Here is a 19,537-nt window from a genome sequence, read left to right as displayed (position 1 = left end):
TTCTTATGGAGCTTGCATTCTAGGGGGCAGACACAAAAAATAAGCAGGTTGATGAGTAACTCAAGTACATAGTATATCAGAGGGTGATAAATGCTAAAAACAAACATAAAACAGGGTAAGGGGGATAGGCAGTGTGGGGGTTGTTGGGTTACGTTGAGTGTTCAGGGATAAAATGAACTTTGAGCAGAGAAAGGAAGGCAGTAAGGGAGTAAGGCAGAAGCATATTTGGACAAAGAGTTTCAGGAATTGGAAAAAGCAAGTACAAAAACCCTCAAGGGGGAGCACACTTGTCATATTCAAAGAACACCAGTTCCTTGAAGTTCTGGACACATTTTGAGGGAAGATGGGACATTTACTGGGAGGCAGAAGACTGGGGAGGATCAGGATTGGTGAGGAAGGGATCAGGAAGTGGGACATGTTTGATTTTGGAATTTTACTTGCCTATTGATATCTATGTGGCAATATGAGGTGGACCCGTGGAAACAGTCTGGGGTTCAGGGCAGAGGTCAGACCGGAAGCTGTGTGCTTGTGAGTCATCATAACATCTCACAGTGGTAGTTAAAGCCATGAGACCAGATGAGATCATCAAGATTTGAACATGACTGAGCCCAGGGAATGCTCCTACACAGAGAGATCAGGAAGATGAAAAGGAATCAGCGGAAGAGATGGGAAAATGGGGGGTAGAGGGGAGTTGGGAGGTGGGCTGAGGAACCTTGAGCCAAATGAAGAAAGAAATCATGGCTCAGACAGGGACATGGGGTAAGGACATGATCAGTTGTGTCAAAGGAGGGTCAAGGAAGATGAGGACTGAGAACGGATGATTGGATTTAGCAACATGAAGATTGTTGGTGACCTTGACTAGAGCAGTTTCAGTGTTGTGGTAATGACAAAATCCTGGATGGATGGGTTAAATAAAGGGTGGGCTTTTTATTGTCTATGCAGGGATTAGAATAAATCCTAATCTAAAGGGGAAGAAAAATATTGCATGCATGACACAAAAATAGAATTCTATTTTTTTAAAAAGAAAGAAATATCCAGAGAAGCAGATTGGGCTAGATAAACTCTTGAGTTTGGGACATCAGTTAGGAGTCTGCTGTAATAATTTAGAAATGAGGGCAGAGCCAGGATTGGAGCAATGGAGATGGGGAGGAGAGGGTAGTTACAGGACACTTAAAAAACTTCTTTTCCCTAAAAAATATAATATATGCTCCTTGTAGAAAAATTTCAAAATATAGAAAAATATATTGAAGGGAATAGCAGTTACCCTAATATTATAGCAGATTTAATTATTCTTTCCATTCAGCACATGTGCCCCCAGTCTTTCCTGTACATGTATGTATTTTTGAACAATTTGGGATCATACTGCAATACACAGTTTTATGTCCCGCTTTTTGCACTTAACCTTATATAATAAATTCCTGTGTCTTTAAATATTCTTTGAGAACATGATTTTAAAATAATCACTGAGAAACAATTTACATAGAGTAAAATGCACAAATCTTAGGTTTACACATCAACAGATTTTTACTTATGTATACATACACCGGCGTACTACCCTTATTCTGATTTCTATTATTGTGGGTTAATTTTACCTGTTTTTGAGCTTTGTATAAATGGAATCATATAGAATCAACACTTTTGAATCCTACTTCTTTCCCTTAGTATAATATTTTAAAAATTAATATACGTTACTGTGTTTATCAGTAGTTCCTTTTTTTAAATCGGTGTATAATACTACATTGTATGGATATAACAAAATTTGTTTATCCATTCTCCTATCGATGGCCATTTGGATTTTTTCCAAATTGTGGGGAAGGGGGCTACTGTGAATAAAGCTGCTATAAACATTCTTGTCTTTTTGTCGACATATGTTTTTATTTCTCTAGAAGTGGGACTGCTGGATCATAGGGTAGGTGTATAACTTTGTAAGAAGCTGCCAAATACTTTTCCACAGTGGCTATTTCATTTTACTTTCCCATCATTATATGTAAGTTCCCATTGCTCCATATCCTTGCAGATGAAAACATGATTTTTAAATTATTTTTATTTATTTTTTTAAAGATTTTATTTATTTGACAGGGAGAGAGAGCACAAGCAGGGGGAGTGGCAGGCAGAGGGAGAGGGAGAAGCAGCCTCCCCACTGAGCACGGAGCCCGACATGGGGCTTGATCCCAGGACCCTGAGATCATAACCTGAGCCGAAGGCAGACGCTTAAGCGACTGAGCCACCCAGGCACCCTGAAAACATGAGTTTTTAAAATGGTTGATTAGTATTATTTCATCTTATGTGCCTAGACCAGTTGTTACATGTTCTAGGCAATTTCTAAATTTTCACTATTTAAATAATAGTTTCTTGCTTATAAATCCTTGACTTCATCTGTGAGAGATATTTTCCAGGGAAAATTAACCTGACTTTCCATTTCTACTTATCATTCAATAAGTAACCAGTTGAGCTTATTAGCAGCAACAACAGAACAGATGATTAAAAAATGTGGCTGTCTGAAAAGCGATTTCAAGGTAGCTTTGAAATACATTTTTTTTACAGTTGTTAAAGAACATTTATTTGTTTTGGATGCACACACACACACATATAAGATTTGTTTTTAAGGCATGCCTAAAGATTATTTTAATTCTGTGGTATTTATATTTTTGCTTTTTTATTTATTATTTATTTATTATTTATTTATTTTTATTTCTTTAATAGTTATATTTGAAGAGACTAGCTAACTAAAATTCCAGGGCCTGAAAGTACTTCAAACACAGGAATAGCACGGAGTAATAGTGTTTTTCTCTTATCTTTCCCTTCCCTTCCTTTCTCCGCCCCTACTCTCTCTTCCCCCTTTGTCTCTCTCTCCTGTCAAATGATAAAACTAAGCATTTTATTTACTTTTATTTTAAATTTTTTAAAAACTAAAACAATTCAGTAATGAGTTTGGTGTCCTTTATTCCAGGGAAAACAACCCTCAGATTAGGGGAGTACAGTGCCTCACAAACAATTGGGACACTGTTCCTGAGGGTTTAGGGCAAGCACGAGTTTTAGAGTACATTAGAAGAGGCAACATGGAAATAGGGCATGAGTAGCTAGGAGGTTGGGGATTTTTCTATAAGGCGAGCAGGTCCTATTTTCTAGGGTCAGATAAGCTGGCTAACGCTGAGTTGCAGGATTGTGATTGGTGTGTGTTAGGTTTCCCTGACAAGTGTTTTTTTCTGTATGTGCAGGCTGGCTTGGGTTTAGATTTGTGGTGTGGGCCAGGCCACTAGGGCTGCCTTCATTTTGTGGGTCCTAATATATAAATTAACTTTATTATTCCACATACACACATCTACTCATAATGTCTGGATTCTGAAATAAAGTTTGAGTTCAGTCAAATAACTAAGACATACCACCAACTTAAGAGACTTTCAACTCTTTCAGCCATAGCATGTGGCAGAGCAGATGTAACCGCCTTTACCCAAACTAGGGGAGGAGGCTGAGCTTTTCCCCGCAAGGTGAGCCACACATTTCATGTGAAGAGAATATCACAAGGGAAAGAGGAGCAATCATAGTTAGATCCTGAAGCCAAGTAAAGCCACAGTGGTTTCGGATAATGTTGGTGTGTGAGAAGCTACCTGAGTGCCTTGATTTGAGACCTTAAAAGTTCTCAATTTGGGATAGAACACCAAATTTCATAGAACACCCTCAGAAAATATGAAGGAAAATGGTAAGCGTCTATGTTCACTTCTGCCCAGAAAGAGGATCTATCTATATTTTATAGCTCTCATCATATTCTCAAAGTTGTCCATGATCCAAAAGAGGCTAAGGTTTGCCCAGAATGAGCTACAGGTGCTAAATGGAAGGCAACCTAATAGTTACACGATGGCTGTAACTGACATGCCTTTGTGAAAGCCTAATTCTCTCACTCAAGCATCTGGCCTCATCTCCCTTTCTCTTTTCCTCATCTAACTTCCTTTGTTTATTCTCTATTATTTTCCCCCTAGTTCCTTCCTTCACTTGCACTCTCCTTTCTTCACTTTTGTCTGTTTCTATACTCCTTTTCTTCTTCTTTCTCTACTGCCATAGACTGAGTGGAGGAGCTTGGCTTCAAGTGGTGGGGCTATCAGGTAGGTGAGAACTTCTCTAATTTATTTCTCTCCCATCCTTTCCCACCCTTCTTATAAGATATGATTATAAGACATTGGAATTAAATAGGTAAACTCATTTTGAAAGTACTATGCATATAGTTTTCTTTCAAGCCATATACCATTTGACCATAATATGTGATCAAACATGATGATGAACACCCCAGGAAGATAATGTTAACATCCTTGAGAAATTAATGGAAAATACTATGAGGTACTGTGAATAAATAGCCATGAAGCTTGGTTAAATATTATCACTTAAAGAACCATTTACAAAATCATGCTATTTATATAACAAAAGTGAATCCTATTTCTCTGCAGATCAAATAATTAGGCACAGCAAGAGCAAGCATCTTGGCTTTTACTAATTACAGAATTTTTCCACAAAACAGCTTTTTGTATTTTAAGAGTGCTGGTTGTTTTAAAGTTGTTTCCGAGATTGTACGTTCAAAGATCATCTTTTAATCTTTCACATTTTTAAGAATGATGTAATGCTTCCTTGATTATTTCAGCATAACATAGAACTGAAACTCCAGTTTAGGGTTCACAGATACTTCCTTTTTAATCTTCTTTAGAAACACATTTCATAATGAATTCTGGTCTAAAACGCTATCCTAGCTTTCATCAGAATTTTTCTCATACTGTTCTTAGCTGAAATGGGGTAAAGAGTCAAACGACTTTTGGCTCCTTTTTTCGTCTAGTATTTGTGGTTTCACATGGTTTTAATATGCTTGAGGATAAGATTTCATTTTGAAGAGAAGGGTTTAAGACCCCTGTGGTCTGACATAGACCTGTAAGCAGCACTCTCTCTAATGAAGGCCATAATATTTTTATCTTTTTAAGAAAGATTGAAGACCATTTTTTTTATTTGTTTTTATTTTTATTTATTTACTTTTTGAGAGAGAGGGAGAGAGAACATGTGCATGTGCAAGCAAGGGGAGAGGGACAGAGGGAGAGGGAGAGAGAGAATCTCAAGCAGGCTCCATGCCCAGCACGGAGCCCATGCGGGGCTTGTTGTGGGTCTCACTCCCACGACCCTGAGATCATGACCTGAGCCAAAATCAAGAGTTGGATGCTTAACTGACTGGGCCACCCAGGGGCCCCGAAAACCATGGTTTTTACAGATGGATTCATCAGTGTATTTGGGATGAAATTGGTTTTTAAAGGATAAAAATTTGATTTTGCTCCTTATTTAAAACTCCAAAGATTTCTGTAGAGCTTGTCTATCACTGCAGAACAAGCCACCACTAAATTTTTATGTTTTTGAAACAAAACTGTGTAATGGCCCACACTTCTGTGAGTCAGCAATTTGGGTTGGGCTCAGGCAGGTGGTTCCTCTGCTGGTCTCCCCTGGAGTCACTCATGTGACTTCAGCCATCTTGTGTTTGATGGTGTTTGGATGGTCTCATCTTCCAGTTGGCTGGTGGCTTCCTTACATGGACTCAGGGCAGTATTATAAGGAGGAGAGTATGGAAGCTGCAGGGCCTCTTGATGCCAAGTCTCTGATGTCCCACAATGTCACTTCTGCCACATTCCCTTGGTTCCAGGGCCAGTCTCCTCAGTTCAAGGAGAGGGAAAGTAGACTTTACCTCTTGATGAAAGGAGTCTCAAAATCATTTTGCAAATGACAGAGATGCAAGGATTATAGTGGTCATCTTTGCAAACAATCTACCACAGCTTCTCATCACATTTAGAATAAAAACCAAAATTTTGCCATGACCTACAAGTTGCTACATCATCTGCCTTCCTTAACAATCTTGTGTTGTTCCATGCTTCCCTTTGTTCATTGCCCTCTTTTCTGTCACTCACCTTGTTCTCTCTGCCTGAATTTCTCCTTCATATTTTGGCTTCTCTCATCATTCAGGTCTCAGTTAAATGTCACTGAAAATCTTTTTTTCTTCTTAAAACCACTTTATTGAGGTATGTAAAAAGCTGTATATATTTAATATGTACAACTCTATGAGTTTGGGGATAGGTATACATCCATGAAACCATCACCTGCATAAGACCAAAGACATGTCCATCTCCAAAAATTTCCTCACATCCTTTATTATTATTAGTGTGTGGAACACTTAACATAAAATCTACACTTAGCAAATTTTAAGTATACAGTATAGTATTGCTAGCTATAGACACTAAGCTGTATAGTAATCTCCAGAACTTATTCATGTTGCATAACTGAAACTTTGTACCCTTTGACCAACACCTGCTTGTTTTCCCTGCCCCCACTCTCAGCCCCTGGTAACCACCATTCTACTCTTTGCTTCTGTGAGTTTGACGGTTCTAGATTTCACATGTAAGTGAGAGTTCTCATAATACTTAAAGTTACTCTGTCTAAAGTTATCTCTTCCAACTCTCTTAGCTCCTCTTTATTTCATTACCTATTTGCTTTTATCTATTTTTAAAATCACTCTCTGAAAAAATATGCTTATTTTCCCACTGCAGTATGAGTTCTATGGGAGTTAAGGCTTTGTCTGTCTTGTTTATTCCTACATATACCAGGATAAAAAATATGCCTAGCGTAATGGGTTTCAACCTTGGTGACACTTGAAATCTACCCAAAGGGTGTGGAGTAATGCCCAGACTACACTCCGGATAACTGGTAATGTCAGCAGATCCCCAAGAACAGCCAAAGTGAAAGACTACTGGCCTAGCCTGAGAACTTCACAGAGGAGCAGGAACCAGGGCTGGGTCTTAAAAAGAAGGCAAGATTTAGAACAGTGGAGGGAGGAAGAAGGCCTCCCTATCAGAGCAGACATAAGATGAACAAGGAAGAAAGGAAAAGGACTGTTGTAGAATTAAAAAAGCCAGGAATAGTCTGGTAAACTTGATTCAGTAAACGGTTGGTACATCAACCTTTCTTCCTAAATTTTCTAAGCTAGCTCTGATTTGAAATACTGTATTCCATTTTCCATGTAAACCAAAAAAACATCTTTTAACATTTTAGCATCCAAACTCCACTTCTAAGGTGGAAGCAATACAAAAATCATAGACGACAAATCTCTTTTTGTTTTCTTTAGAAGTCCAATGCGCTATCCATTGCGCCACAGAGCCGGCTTTTTTGTTTTCTTTAGAAAATACATTCTCTGACATGGGAAATGCATTGAGTAAGCAACTTCAGATTCTTAAGTGGGGCACAGGAGTGATGAAAGTGGTGTCTTGTGATTGTTCTGTTAGAACAGATTGGAGATTAAAGAAAGGAGGGAAAAGGGGTAGGTACCCCAGCAAGGCTGATGCATTTATCCATGTGAAGTAAGGGTCATGGTGATAGGGACATATAGTCAAGGGTAGATGTGAGAGGCATTTGGAAGAAAGAAACAAATCACAATCACAATCCACTCTCCTGGATTAAATTATTCTGGCTGACCGTTGACTAGTTTCACAGAATTGACTTTATTTAGTGCTGCGTGTTTCCTGAGGGGAGGAGGGTGACTGAGCAGAGAGCAGAGAGAAGTAATTTTCTTGGTTGTGCTTTCCAAAAGCCAAAATCTCTTATTTAAAAAATTGAGATTAATTCACATACCACAAAATTTACTCTTTTAAAACGTAAGATTCAGTAGCTTTTAGTATATTCACAAAGTTATGCAACCAACATCATTGTCTAATCCAGAACATCTTTTGTCACCCCAAAAGAACCCTGTACCCATTAGCAGTTGCTCCTCATTCCCCCTTTCCCCATCTCTTGGCAACCATTAATCTACTTTCTGTCTCTGCAGATTTGCCTGTTGTGAACATTTCATATACATGGGATCATATATGGCCTTATGTGACTGGCTTCTTTCATTTAGCATAATGCTTTCAAGGTTCAACCATGTGGTAGCATGTTTCAGTACTTCATTCCTTTTTATGGCTGAATAATATTTCATTATATAGATATATACCACATTTTGTTTATCTGTTCATCAGTTGACAGACATTTGGGTTGTTTCCACTTTTTGGCTATTATTAGTAATGCTTAAGCTCTGCATCTTTGAGATAGCCTTTACTACTTTCATGAGCCCTTTATATTTTAATTTTTTTAACAAAGCAATTTTGGAAATTTTTATTAAAAGATTTTATATTTAAGTAGCCTCTACTCCCAAAGTGGGGCTTGAACTCACAACCCTGAGATGAAAAGTCACATGCTCCACTGACTGAGCCAGCCAGGCATCCCTCCTGTGCCTTTTTTAATATTTCAGGGTACTACTGGAAACATCCCACTGCCTCACACAACTGTTAGAATGATGCCATTAAAATGAAGATCAAGCCATTGCTTTTTTCAAAACCTTTCAATTGTTCTCCTCTCACTAGTAGTAAAAACTGACCCTAAGCACAAATTCCAAGACTTTCTTTGATCTATTCTCCTGTGTCTCCTGCTTATGTCCTTTGTCTTAGCTGTCCTGGCCTTCTAGTTGCTCCCCAGAGATACTGGGCATGCTTCCTCCTCAGTGCCTATTCCTCTTCTCTCAGATGTCTCAAGGGATCACTCTGTTACCTCCTCCAGATCTTTGCTCAATTGTCATCTTCTCAGTCAGAACTTTTCTAACCTTACCATTAAAAAGAGCAACCCTGTACCCCTACCATGTTTTGAACATCCCATTTTCCTTCCTGCTTTATGTTTCTCTTAGAACTTATGCTATGTATATATTTTATTTATTTTTCTTCTTTATTGTATCTTCATTAGAATGTGAACTCCACAGGGATAGGAATTTTTGTGCATTTTGTTCACTGCTTATTGCAGCACCTAGAATAGCGTCTGGCAGATAGTAGGTGTTCATTAAATCTGTGTTGAATGAATGAATATACTTCCAGTTAGGCTGCTCAGGCTGTGTAAAACCTCACATTTCTTTGTTTGTGGCTCAAAGGATAACCATGCAGTGTGAAAGTTATGTCTACCTCATGCTGATTGGAAGTTCCAATGAGTGTAAGTCTTTGACTATACTCACTAGTTTGTCTAATGTAAAATATAGGAATTATCACTTGATATATCAATTTATTTGGTAGAAAGAACTTTGGAGACCTGGGTTTATGTGGGGGAGGTTGTGGGAAGAAAAGGGGGGATGTCTAGTGGTAAGAAGTTTGGAAATAACTACTCTAAACAGCTGTCTGGAAGGGTCTTGTTTAGTGCAGTTGGTTAATTTTGAGAAATTCCAGTGGGGGAAAAAGCTGCATTCTAAACAAGTTTATCAGCCTGTGCCATTTGACTGGTCTCCTGTTCAAAGGTTCCTGTTGCAACTCCTTTTGCATCACTTGCATAAAACTGAGGCAGCAGTAAGTGACAAAGGTTTTATTTATCTCCTGTTATTATCTGTTGACTTTTAAAGGGCTGGGTAATGAAAAGAGGCAGATTAGCTAATCCACCGGAAAGGATGAAGCAATGTCTTGTGAGGCCCAAGGTTCCCACCAGGCCCTTGGAACTCTCCAAGCCATGGTCATGGGCTTCTACTGAGAGAACATGGCAAGGAACCCTTTCATTACCTAGCTCTGTGGACCAAGGCTCTAAAGGGGGAAGGAATGTGTTCAAAGCCATGCTGTTAAGTAAGAATCTGGCCAAAGTAAAACAAAACTGCTACTTGAGTATTAGTTTGAGAGAGTCAATATTAATTATGATTGGATTGCTCCACCAGACACTTGTGAGGTAAGTATTAGTAAAGTAAATGGCAGAGCTAGGATTCACATCTAATTATCTTTGACTATGAAAAGTTTTCGTCTCCTTCTCTGAAGTTTAGTGTCTCCAAGAGAGAAAATTTTTCTCTAAAAGTCTCATAGTTCCTGCCCCTTGACATTCACAATAATAGCAATAATAATTATTATTATAATGATTATGCATGCTGGGTGCCTACAATATGCCAGGTATTATTCTAGTTTCTGGGAATACATAAGAAAATGAAAGGGAGAGAGATTCCTGACTTTGTGGAGGAAGAAAGACCATGGACATAATATAGAAACAGTTTATATAGTTTTTTGGAAGGTGGTGAGTGCGACATGGAAAATAAATAGAGCATGGTAAGGGGTACTAGAATTATCTGAGAGTGTGGTAAGTTCAAATAGAGTGCTCAGGGCAGCCTCTAAGAAGATAATACTTGAGCAAAGACATGAAGATGCAGATATCTGGGGCGAAACTTTGACGCAGAGAGAAGAGCTGGTGCAAAGTCCCAGGGGTAGAAACATGCCTTGTGGGTTTGAGAAACAGCGAGGTCAGTGTGAGTCAAAGAGGAGAATGAAGGAGATGTGTTCAGGTGAAGTGGGGGCCAGATTGTGCAGGGTCTTGTCAGCCACCGCAAGGATGCCAGCTGGCTTTTACTTTCAGTGAAATGGGGGGGTCTTTGTAGAGTTTTGGACAGAGAAGTGACAAGATCCAACTTACATGTTAAAAAGATCTTTCTGGCCATTGTGGTGAGGGAAGTGAAGAGGAAGAAAGACGGTGGACACCTAGACAAGAGATGAACAGGGCTTAGGCCAGAGTGTAGCAATGGAGGTAGAGGGAGGTAACTGGGTTCTGGGTAAGATTTGCTGAGGGCAAATCTTATGATTGAGAGAGTGGACTCGAAGGTGCCTACAGCTTTCCCACCAGGAGTCTCCCCACTGAATCCTCTAAGCAACACTGCCACAAGGGAATAGAGGGTTCAACCTGCACACTGTGTGTGTGTGACACATGGCAAAATATTCTACAGTCCGAGGGGAAACCAAAACACTGTAAACTATTTCATCTCTATATAAGGAGATCTCTTTATATAAGTTACCATGTTTTAAATTCTAAGTACCAAGACTTAGAATCTAATGCCATTATCTCTGATCGTGATCAGAGTCTTTTAAGCAATCTGAGCCTCAACCTCTTTATCTGTGAAGTGGGGATTACTGTCCTGCTGTCTCAGTTGTGAGGTCATGTGAACTCCATGGAGCCGTGACAGTGTTTGGATTACTACTGTGCCCAGGCACTTAGAGTGGTGCCTTGTGCATAGTAGTTGCTCAATAACTACTTGTTGAGTGACTAAATGAAAGAGAATGTACTCAAAGACCTTTGGGAAAAATTTACAAATCTATGTTAGGTTTGTTATTAGTGAACTGACAACTGCTGAGACCAGCAGCTTTTGGGGAGGCCTGAATTAACAGTATAATTACTTTGCTTTGACTTAGCCTGTCAATTCTAGTTGCTCATATAATGGAATAATGAGGACATTCCCTCAGCATTTCTAGCCTCTGGTGTTCATAACGCATTTTCATAAGCCAACAGCACCTGGACAACTTACATAAGAACAGATTTGATGAGCATCTTCTTTTTAATTAAGGACATCTGCTTTTTAAAATCAGTCTCATTAGAGAGTTCTTTGCACCATGGATCTGATCATTGGTGAAGCTGATAATGAAAATATACAAGGTACATAAAGCCAAGGGGAATTGAATTCTAATCTTGAGTCAATGAGTTAATAAGTGAAAGTGCTTAGAATAGCACCTGGTATAGTAAATGCTCCAGAAGCACTAGCCGTTCTTATTGTTATCTGTAAATTCATTCATTCATTCTTCTTTCCTCCTTTCCCTCCCTCTCTACCCTCTTTCTCTCCTTCCTCTCCCTTCTTTCCTCCCTCCCTCCCATCCTTCTTCCTTCCTAATTCACTAATCCACTCATTCTCGACTGTTTTCTGACACCTGTTTTGTGGCAGGTCCTGTGGCAGGTGTCAGACATATGAAGATTAATGAGGCACAGCCTCTGCTCATGAGATATTTGCATGAAGCCAATTAGAAAGCAATGTGGAAATGGCATCTGTCCAACCCATTTTTCCCCTGATATTGTGTTAATATAACATAATTGCCTGAGTGGATGTACTTAAGTTCTCCAGACTTTTTTTAAAAAAGATTTATTTATCTTAGTTAGAGCAAGAGCGGGAGGGGCAGAGGGAGAGGGAGAGAGAATATCAGACAGACTCCTCACTGAGCACAGAGCCTGACGTGGGGCTTGATTTCACAGCGCTGAGATCATGACCTGAGTCCAAACCAAGAGTCAGACCTTTAACCAACTGCATCACCCAGGTGCCCCATGTTCTCCAGACTTTTGAGGTCCCTTTTCTCTTCATGTGGGAATAAAATGGCTCAAACCTCCATCACATGTACTGTGGGAAATTCAGTGCCTACTTCAGTGCTTTCTGAAGATTCTTGGCAGTCACTTCTTACTCCAGTCTCTTTCCTGCTCTTCATGTGTCATTTTGTCTCCTACTTTCTCTGTGCTAGATCTAAATGGATTTATCACAAGCAAGCTAAGCATCACTAACTCAAGTTTACTATGGATAAGAGATTTTCACTGTATGTTTTGAGTGGATAATGGGAGATGGGGTATGTAATTTAAGCACAGAGTAGGAACATAACTTCATATGCAATGTCAGACTCTAGTATTCCTTGAAATGTATCAGCTTTCCTGCAATTCCCCCATTAGAAATGCTCCTCTTTAGACATTGGCTTGTTGTTCTGTAAATGCGACTCCATTTTACTCCCCATAATTGTATCTGAAAGCCCCTCCTCTGGTCCTTCTAGAGATGGGGGTGGAAGTGGAGAATAAGTGTGGAAACCAAAAGACTGGAAAGAAGGCTATGGCAGAAATTCAGGTGCCAGATGACAGGGATTTGGATCATCATAAGGGGAAGCAGTAAGTAAGCAAATAGATTCAGAACTCTTTTGAAGATAGAGTTGACAGGTTTGCTGATGCATTGGATATGGGATCTTACAGAAAAAAAGTTTGAAATAGCTCCAAGATTATTGGCGTGAGCAACAGGAAAAATAAAATTATCAAAAGTAACCTAATGTTTAATGCAGAATATCTGGAAAACATCTAAAATATGAGTAAGGAAACAATAATTACCCAAAGTTCCCATTACCTAGAGATAAACATTGTTAACATTTTGGTGTTTCCATGTAGTCATTTTTTCCTTCCTTGTTAACTGTTCTAGGCTTTTTCCTGTGTGTGCATGCATACATATTTATAAAAATATATAAATACGTATATAAATCAGTACGCACACACATACACACATTTTATCTGCTTTAAAAAAATAATGAACATACCTCTGAGCTATTGATACCCAACATTTTTCTGCTATCAGGCAGTATCATGCAGGCAAACTTCCCTATAGTGTTATTTTCTAATATTCTGAGCATTTCCCCATGTCATTAGAGGGTTTTGGAAAACACTTTATTTTTTGGAAAACATTTTAGGTAGATGGGTAATATACCACAGTATAACTGTAACATAATGTCCTTAGCCATTTCTCTATTGTTGGACATCTAGGTTCCATTATTGTGCTATGAAAAATAATGCTGCAATCTTTGTATCTAAACACTTGTGCATGTCTCTGATCACTTCTTAGTGAGAAATTGTTGAGTGTGAAATCAGCAGGTCAATATTTTTAAAGGTAAAAAAAATGACTTCTTGATTATTGATTATTTCTCAGCATTATACCTAACACATCATGATAAGCTGAGAGTTAAAGTCCCCAACAGTGAGTCGTTAAAGCACTCACCTACTCAGTGTCTCACCAGGCTTTTAAAACCTGTGTCCACTTCTCTTCCAGTTTTGATTAAACGGAAAAGGCTAACTACAAGTAATCTTTGTTAATGAGTGTGAAGAACATTCTAAAGTCATATAGAAACTGATGATTATGAAATCTTTTCATCCAATATCATGCCCTTTATTTCACAAAAGAAGAATTGCCTTTTCCATCAACCCTATGCCAATCAATCTCTTTCATTCTCTGTCCCCTATTTGGCAGGGCATGCTCCTGATCCCAATAGCAGATATTTCTTAAACTAAGAGCTGAATCTAAAAATAATGAACATTTTCCTAAACCCATGGCTTCTTCAGATGCTAGCTAAGGTTGTCACTAAGGATGATGACAAATAACTAAAGTCCAATAAAACAGAGGGCTCCATATGTGCAGGAATGGAAAAGCATAAAAGTTAGGTCTCTGGCTATGAGGCAGTCTCAGGCTTGTTCAGTGGGTCCTCACTGTATGGTTTGGACTCTGATTTGACTTTGCAGAGGTACAGCAAGTGTGGCTCTATTATTCACGTGTAATACAGTTCGGTTTCACTTGTACTGTTTGCATCCCATTTTGGGTCCTCCTGGTCCTCTACCCTCTGCATACACTCATCTTAATTGACCTTAACTGATTTTTTTTCTTTTGGTCTATGAAACATGACCATGATTCTAAGAGTCAAGGCTATCCCTACCACCCCGTTCCCCTTCTCCCATTCTTTCCATGTCATTCTCACCCACTCCTCACAGGTAATAATCTCATTAGTTTCGGGTTAATCCTTCTTGCATTTCTTTTGCACAGATGAGCAGAAACGTATATTTTCTTATGTACTTTTCTTTCTTACAGGAAGGATACCATGCCATATACACTCTTTGTATTTGGCTTTTTTTTTTTTTTCAGTTGGCAATATCCTGGAGATTGCTCCCTATCAGCTCATAGAAATCTTCTAATTCTTATTTATAGTGGCATTATACTCTGTTGTGTGGGTGTATCAGAGTTTATCCAACCAGTCCCCTGTATATGGGCATTTAGGTTGTTCCATATATTTGCAGTTGTAAACAATGATGAAATGAACATATATATATATGTATATATATGCATATATATATATAATTGAAGATATATCTTCAATTTTTGCTGGTACAAAAGGTAAGTGCACATGTAGTTTTGTAATATATTGCCAAATTTCCTTCCTGAAGAGTTTTACCCATTTACATTCCCACCAGCATGTATTAGAGTGTCTGTGTCTGTTTCCCCATAGCCTTGTCATACTTTTTAATTTTTGTCCATCTGATGGCTGAGCAATGGTACCTCCCTAAAATCTGATTTCTATATCCTCAACTCAACAAGGTTGCCAAGTGATTTCTGTTTGGCAGCAACCTCCCTGCATTATGGCCTGGAAACTGCCTTCCAACAGTAAGCTGGTCCAATCCTAAGTCTCACCTCATTTGTTTCACTTTTCTCAGGGATGATGGTCCTAAATTCTATTATCCAATGTCTAATACCTATTATTTCTAATATTTTGTCCAGTTTTTTAGTCGTTTAAGGCAAAAGCATAAATTCAATCCTGTTACCCAAGCTTGGGCAGGAGTGGAAGCTGGTCCAACATTCATTTGATAAGATTACCAAACAGAGAAAGGAGATAATCAAAGACTATCAAGACAATAAAAAAAATTCTAGAACTGAATAGACATGTTACATTGAAATAGACATTCTTATAGACAATTACAAGCAGAATTTTTTTTGTAAAAAATCCACCTGGTGAAAATCCTTCACTCTAAAAGAATAAAGAAAAACATTAGGAAACTTTTATAAGGGGAGAAAGAATACAATAGAAAGGGAGGCTTTCTCTACAAAAGGGATAGCAACTGAGTAGTAACAGACTTCTCATTGGCAGAATGCTGAAAGACAATGTACCAAAATTCCAAAGGCCTGAAAAGATTTGATTTTGAATCTAAGATTCTATACCTAGGCAAATTAAAATATAAGTGATAATTGAATTTTAAGAGAATACTGTGAACACCTTAATAGGAACGAATTTGAAAAGAAAGTTGCAATGGACAGTTTTCTTAGAAAATATAAATTAGCAAAATTGACTCAAGAAGAAATACAAAAATTGAATAGAACTATATTTACAAAAGAAATTAAAAATTAATTTCAATATATACTTCTTAAAAGGGACCTGGCCCAGAAGTGTCCATAGGGGAGTTTTATTAAACCTCAAGAAACAAATGAAAAAAAGGAAAATTTTCTAACTCATTCAAAGAGGCTACCAGACCCTGTTACCAAAGCCAGAGAGGATAGTGGACCAGTGAAGGTCCAGTCGAGAGATAGAAAACTTGGCAGTTATCGAAAAATGATAAAATAATGGAAAGAATTGATAACTAGATATAAAATTGTTACCCAGGTAACCAAAAGGCTAGAAAGAGAACTCTAAGGTACCAGCACTGTAGCTACTGCAGAAAGCAGGTTCCACTCCAGGGCATGGAGAACTAAAGGGAAGAACTCAAATTTATTAAAATATGGAAGTTTAGAGGAGGGTCCCCATGAACTGAAATTCAGATCTTTCAAGAGAGGCTGCTGCCCCACTTGTGCTGGTGTCCGGGATGTGGTGGAGTGGGGGTGTGGAACATGCTGAGGCTGGTTCTGCAAGTATTGAAAAAAAAAAACAAAACCCAAAAACCCACCAACTGGAGTCAACTGTTGCTATGGGAAGGAGCTGCTGCTGCCTGGGTGAAGAAGCGTTGCCCGGATACCACAAACAGGAAGAGGGGCAAACAGGAAGATCTTCGCAAGCTGTCAGGAAGGAGTAAATCCTCTCTTCCTCTTCTAGCCTGCAGTCTTCTTTGTTAGTCAGAGCCTAAAAAAAGCCAACTGGCAGAGCAGACATGTGGTTTGCAGAATTCTCGCATCACGAATCAAAGTATAGAAGGGTGGGCCTAGAACTGAGCGACAATAACAACTATCACAGAGAGCACACACACAAAGGAAAATTTATGCCCACCCATTGATAAATGGAGGAAAAATTCTTCAATAAAACAGCAGCCTATTAAATCCACCATATTTATGAAATAATAGTTCATAAAAACGTAGGGTTTATCCCAGGAATACAAGGATGCCTCAATATTTGAAAAGCTACTCACTAACAGGTGGAAAGAGATACTGAAAAGACATTTGATGAAACTCAGTGCATGTACCTCAGCAAATCACTCAGCAAAAGGAGGACTGGAAAAATCATTATACCTAATGGTGAAAATCAGAATAATTCCTGCTACTGTCAGAAACAAGACAAGGAAACCCATTATCTTTGCTACTATTCAACATTATGCTGGAGGGCTCAAAACATACAATATAATGAGAAAAAGAAGAAAGTATAAATATTGGTTGGAAGAGACAAAATTGTCACTTTTGTAAAAATCTGATGTCCTATTTTTTAAAGATTCAAGAAAACCAATGGAAAAACTAGGCAGACTAATATGAAGATTCAGAAGATCACACATGATCACACGAGAAGGTAGAAACCATACCTTCCCATGTATAGTAGTGAGGACCAATTAAAAGTATCAAATAAAACTCCTGTTTATCTTAGTGATAAAACTATAAAATGGGCATCAAAAATCCTAGCAAGAATTGTACTTAAAATTTTAAAACTATAATATGTACATATATGAATAAACCTAACAAGAAATGTTCAGAAAGTTCTTTAGAGAACACAAAAGACATTTTGAATAGATTTGGATGCGAAGACTGAATTTCATAAAACACATCAATTCAATCCAATCTCAGTAATGTTTACAGCTGGATTTTTTTTGAAAGAAAACTATAAGCGATTCCAAATTTCATCTGATTGAAAAAAATGGGTTAGAATAAAAACTATTTTGAGAAAAAAGAATAATGAGGATCTTGCCTTACTGATATTAAAACATACTATAAGGCAATATCAATGAAAGCAATGCAGTACTTATGTGGAAATAGATAAATTGATCAATGAAACAGAAGACAAAGTTTTAGAAACAGAGGCATACATTTACAGAATTTAATCTGTGGTAAAGTTGTCATTTCAATAGAAAAGAGAGATTACTGGATATTGATTTGGAAAAAAAATAAAGTTAGATAATAATCTAACACAAAGTCTCAGATTATTACATATGTGTAACTAAAAAGTAATTAGGACAAAATAAGGGGCAACATATTTAAATCTTAAAAATGAGAATGGCTTTCCTGAGCAAGACCTAAACATAGAAGCCATAAAGAGAAAAAAATGGACAGACAGGATCAAATAAGAGTGGATATTTTTTGCCCAAAGAAAAACACTATATACAAAGTTAAGAAACTTAAGGATGCCTGGGAGAATGATTTTGCAATGTAGTTAATAGATAGTTAGCCTCAATAATCTTTTCCAATATTAAAAACAATCTGTAAATGTTTTGATTTAGGATTTTTAGTTATTGAAATGGACTATAAGCCAGGCACTGTGCTAGCTCTTTCCAGACATGATTTAGTCCTCAGAACAACCCTAGGGAGTTGATATTATTATCTCAATCTGGCAGAGCAAAAACTGAGATTCAGAGAGTCTAAGCAACTTGCTTAATTTCTCACAGTTTCTAAGTGACAGGCTGAAATTTAACAGCAACTCTGACTTCGGAGCTCTTTCCCAGGCCCTTTCTTCTTTCTAGAGCTAAATTAGTTTACCTTAAACATTTCTAAAATTGCACTATTATCTCCCACAAAGTATTCCCCGACCTCATCTTTTATGCTATGGTCTAGCAGAGTATTATCCCTTTAAACCACCAATCACACAGTGACTGAATAAATGCATTATATGGACAGGGGAATGTCAGTGAGTGTACAAATATTTATTCTAAGTGAAGGGAGAGGGATAACCTTATCATGTCCATTCACAATTAAAAACTTGGCAAAAACAGTAGCTAGTCGAGAAATCTGAAGTTGGCCAGCTCGCTAATTTGGTGTGTGATGTTGTCAGAATTGTTCATCAGCTTGGCTTCATGCTGACAAGCGATGATGATTTCCCCAGGGCCAAGTGAATTTCATGACCCAACGCCATAGGAAACTCTTAAGCAAGGAATTTGAAGATACTCACTTTACCTATCAATGAATTACTCTATACTAATTCTTGATTGGGATAATGGGGTGAAACAAAAAGAATACAGTTACCAGAATTAAAAAAAACAAAAAACAAACCCACAATGTTTATTTAGATAAAAACCTGTGGCTCCTGTTTTCCACCTTATCTTGGTCAAATATTTGAACAGATTTGCAATTAAAGAGCTAAATTTTCAGTTACATTTCTTCCTTGTGGTGCTGCTAGATTATGAGTACTGCTGCCTTTATTATTTGAGACTGTTAATGTCTGAGCTGGTCCTTCTAACACCCCTGGATAATTTCCTTTCCCTCCTGTGTGCCCTTTTAACATTGGCATTTTTCAGAGTCCTGCCCAAGGCCTTCTCTGCTGGTCTCATGCACTCCTATGGCTCCAAGTACCATGGGTGTACAGATGATATCTGCATTATTTAGGGAGACTTTGGCTGCAGACATCAGAATACCCAATAATGGCCTAACAAGGATGATCTTTAAGTGTCATCTCATGGAACAAGAAGTCTGGAGATAGTCTGTTCCTGGGTTGGTTCAGGGGTTCAGAGGGGTCATCAGGTACCAAGTCTCTTTCCACCTTTCAGCTCTGCCATTTGCAAAGCCATCTCAGAGTTTCAAGATGGCAGCTGAAGTACCAAACCTCAGGTTCCCACAGAATACATTTAGAGTGGGAAGGAAGAGGGTTTTGAAGGCAGAAGACAGCTTTCTTCTCATGCTGCTGTCTGTTTTATCAGGGAGAAAGATCCCTCCTAGAAGTTCCCCAGTAGACTTCCCTGGCCTTAAAAATGTGTCATATATGCAAAT

Source organism: Zalophus californianus, chromosome 9 (assembly GCF_009762305.2).
Source record: "Zalophus californianus isolate mZalCal1 chromosome 9, mZalCal1.pri.v2, whole genome shotgun sequence".
NCBI lineage: Eukaryota > Metazoa > Chordata > Mammalia > Carnivora > Otariidae > Zalophus > Zalophus californianus.
Note: the sequence above shows the minus strand (reverse complement) of the source record.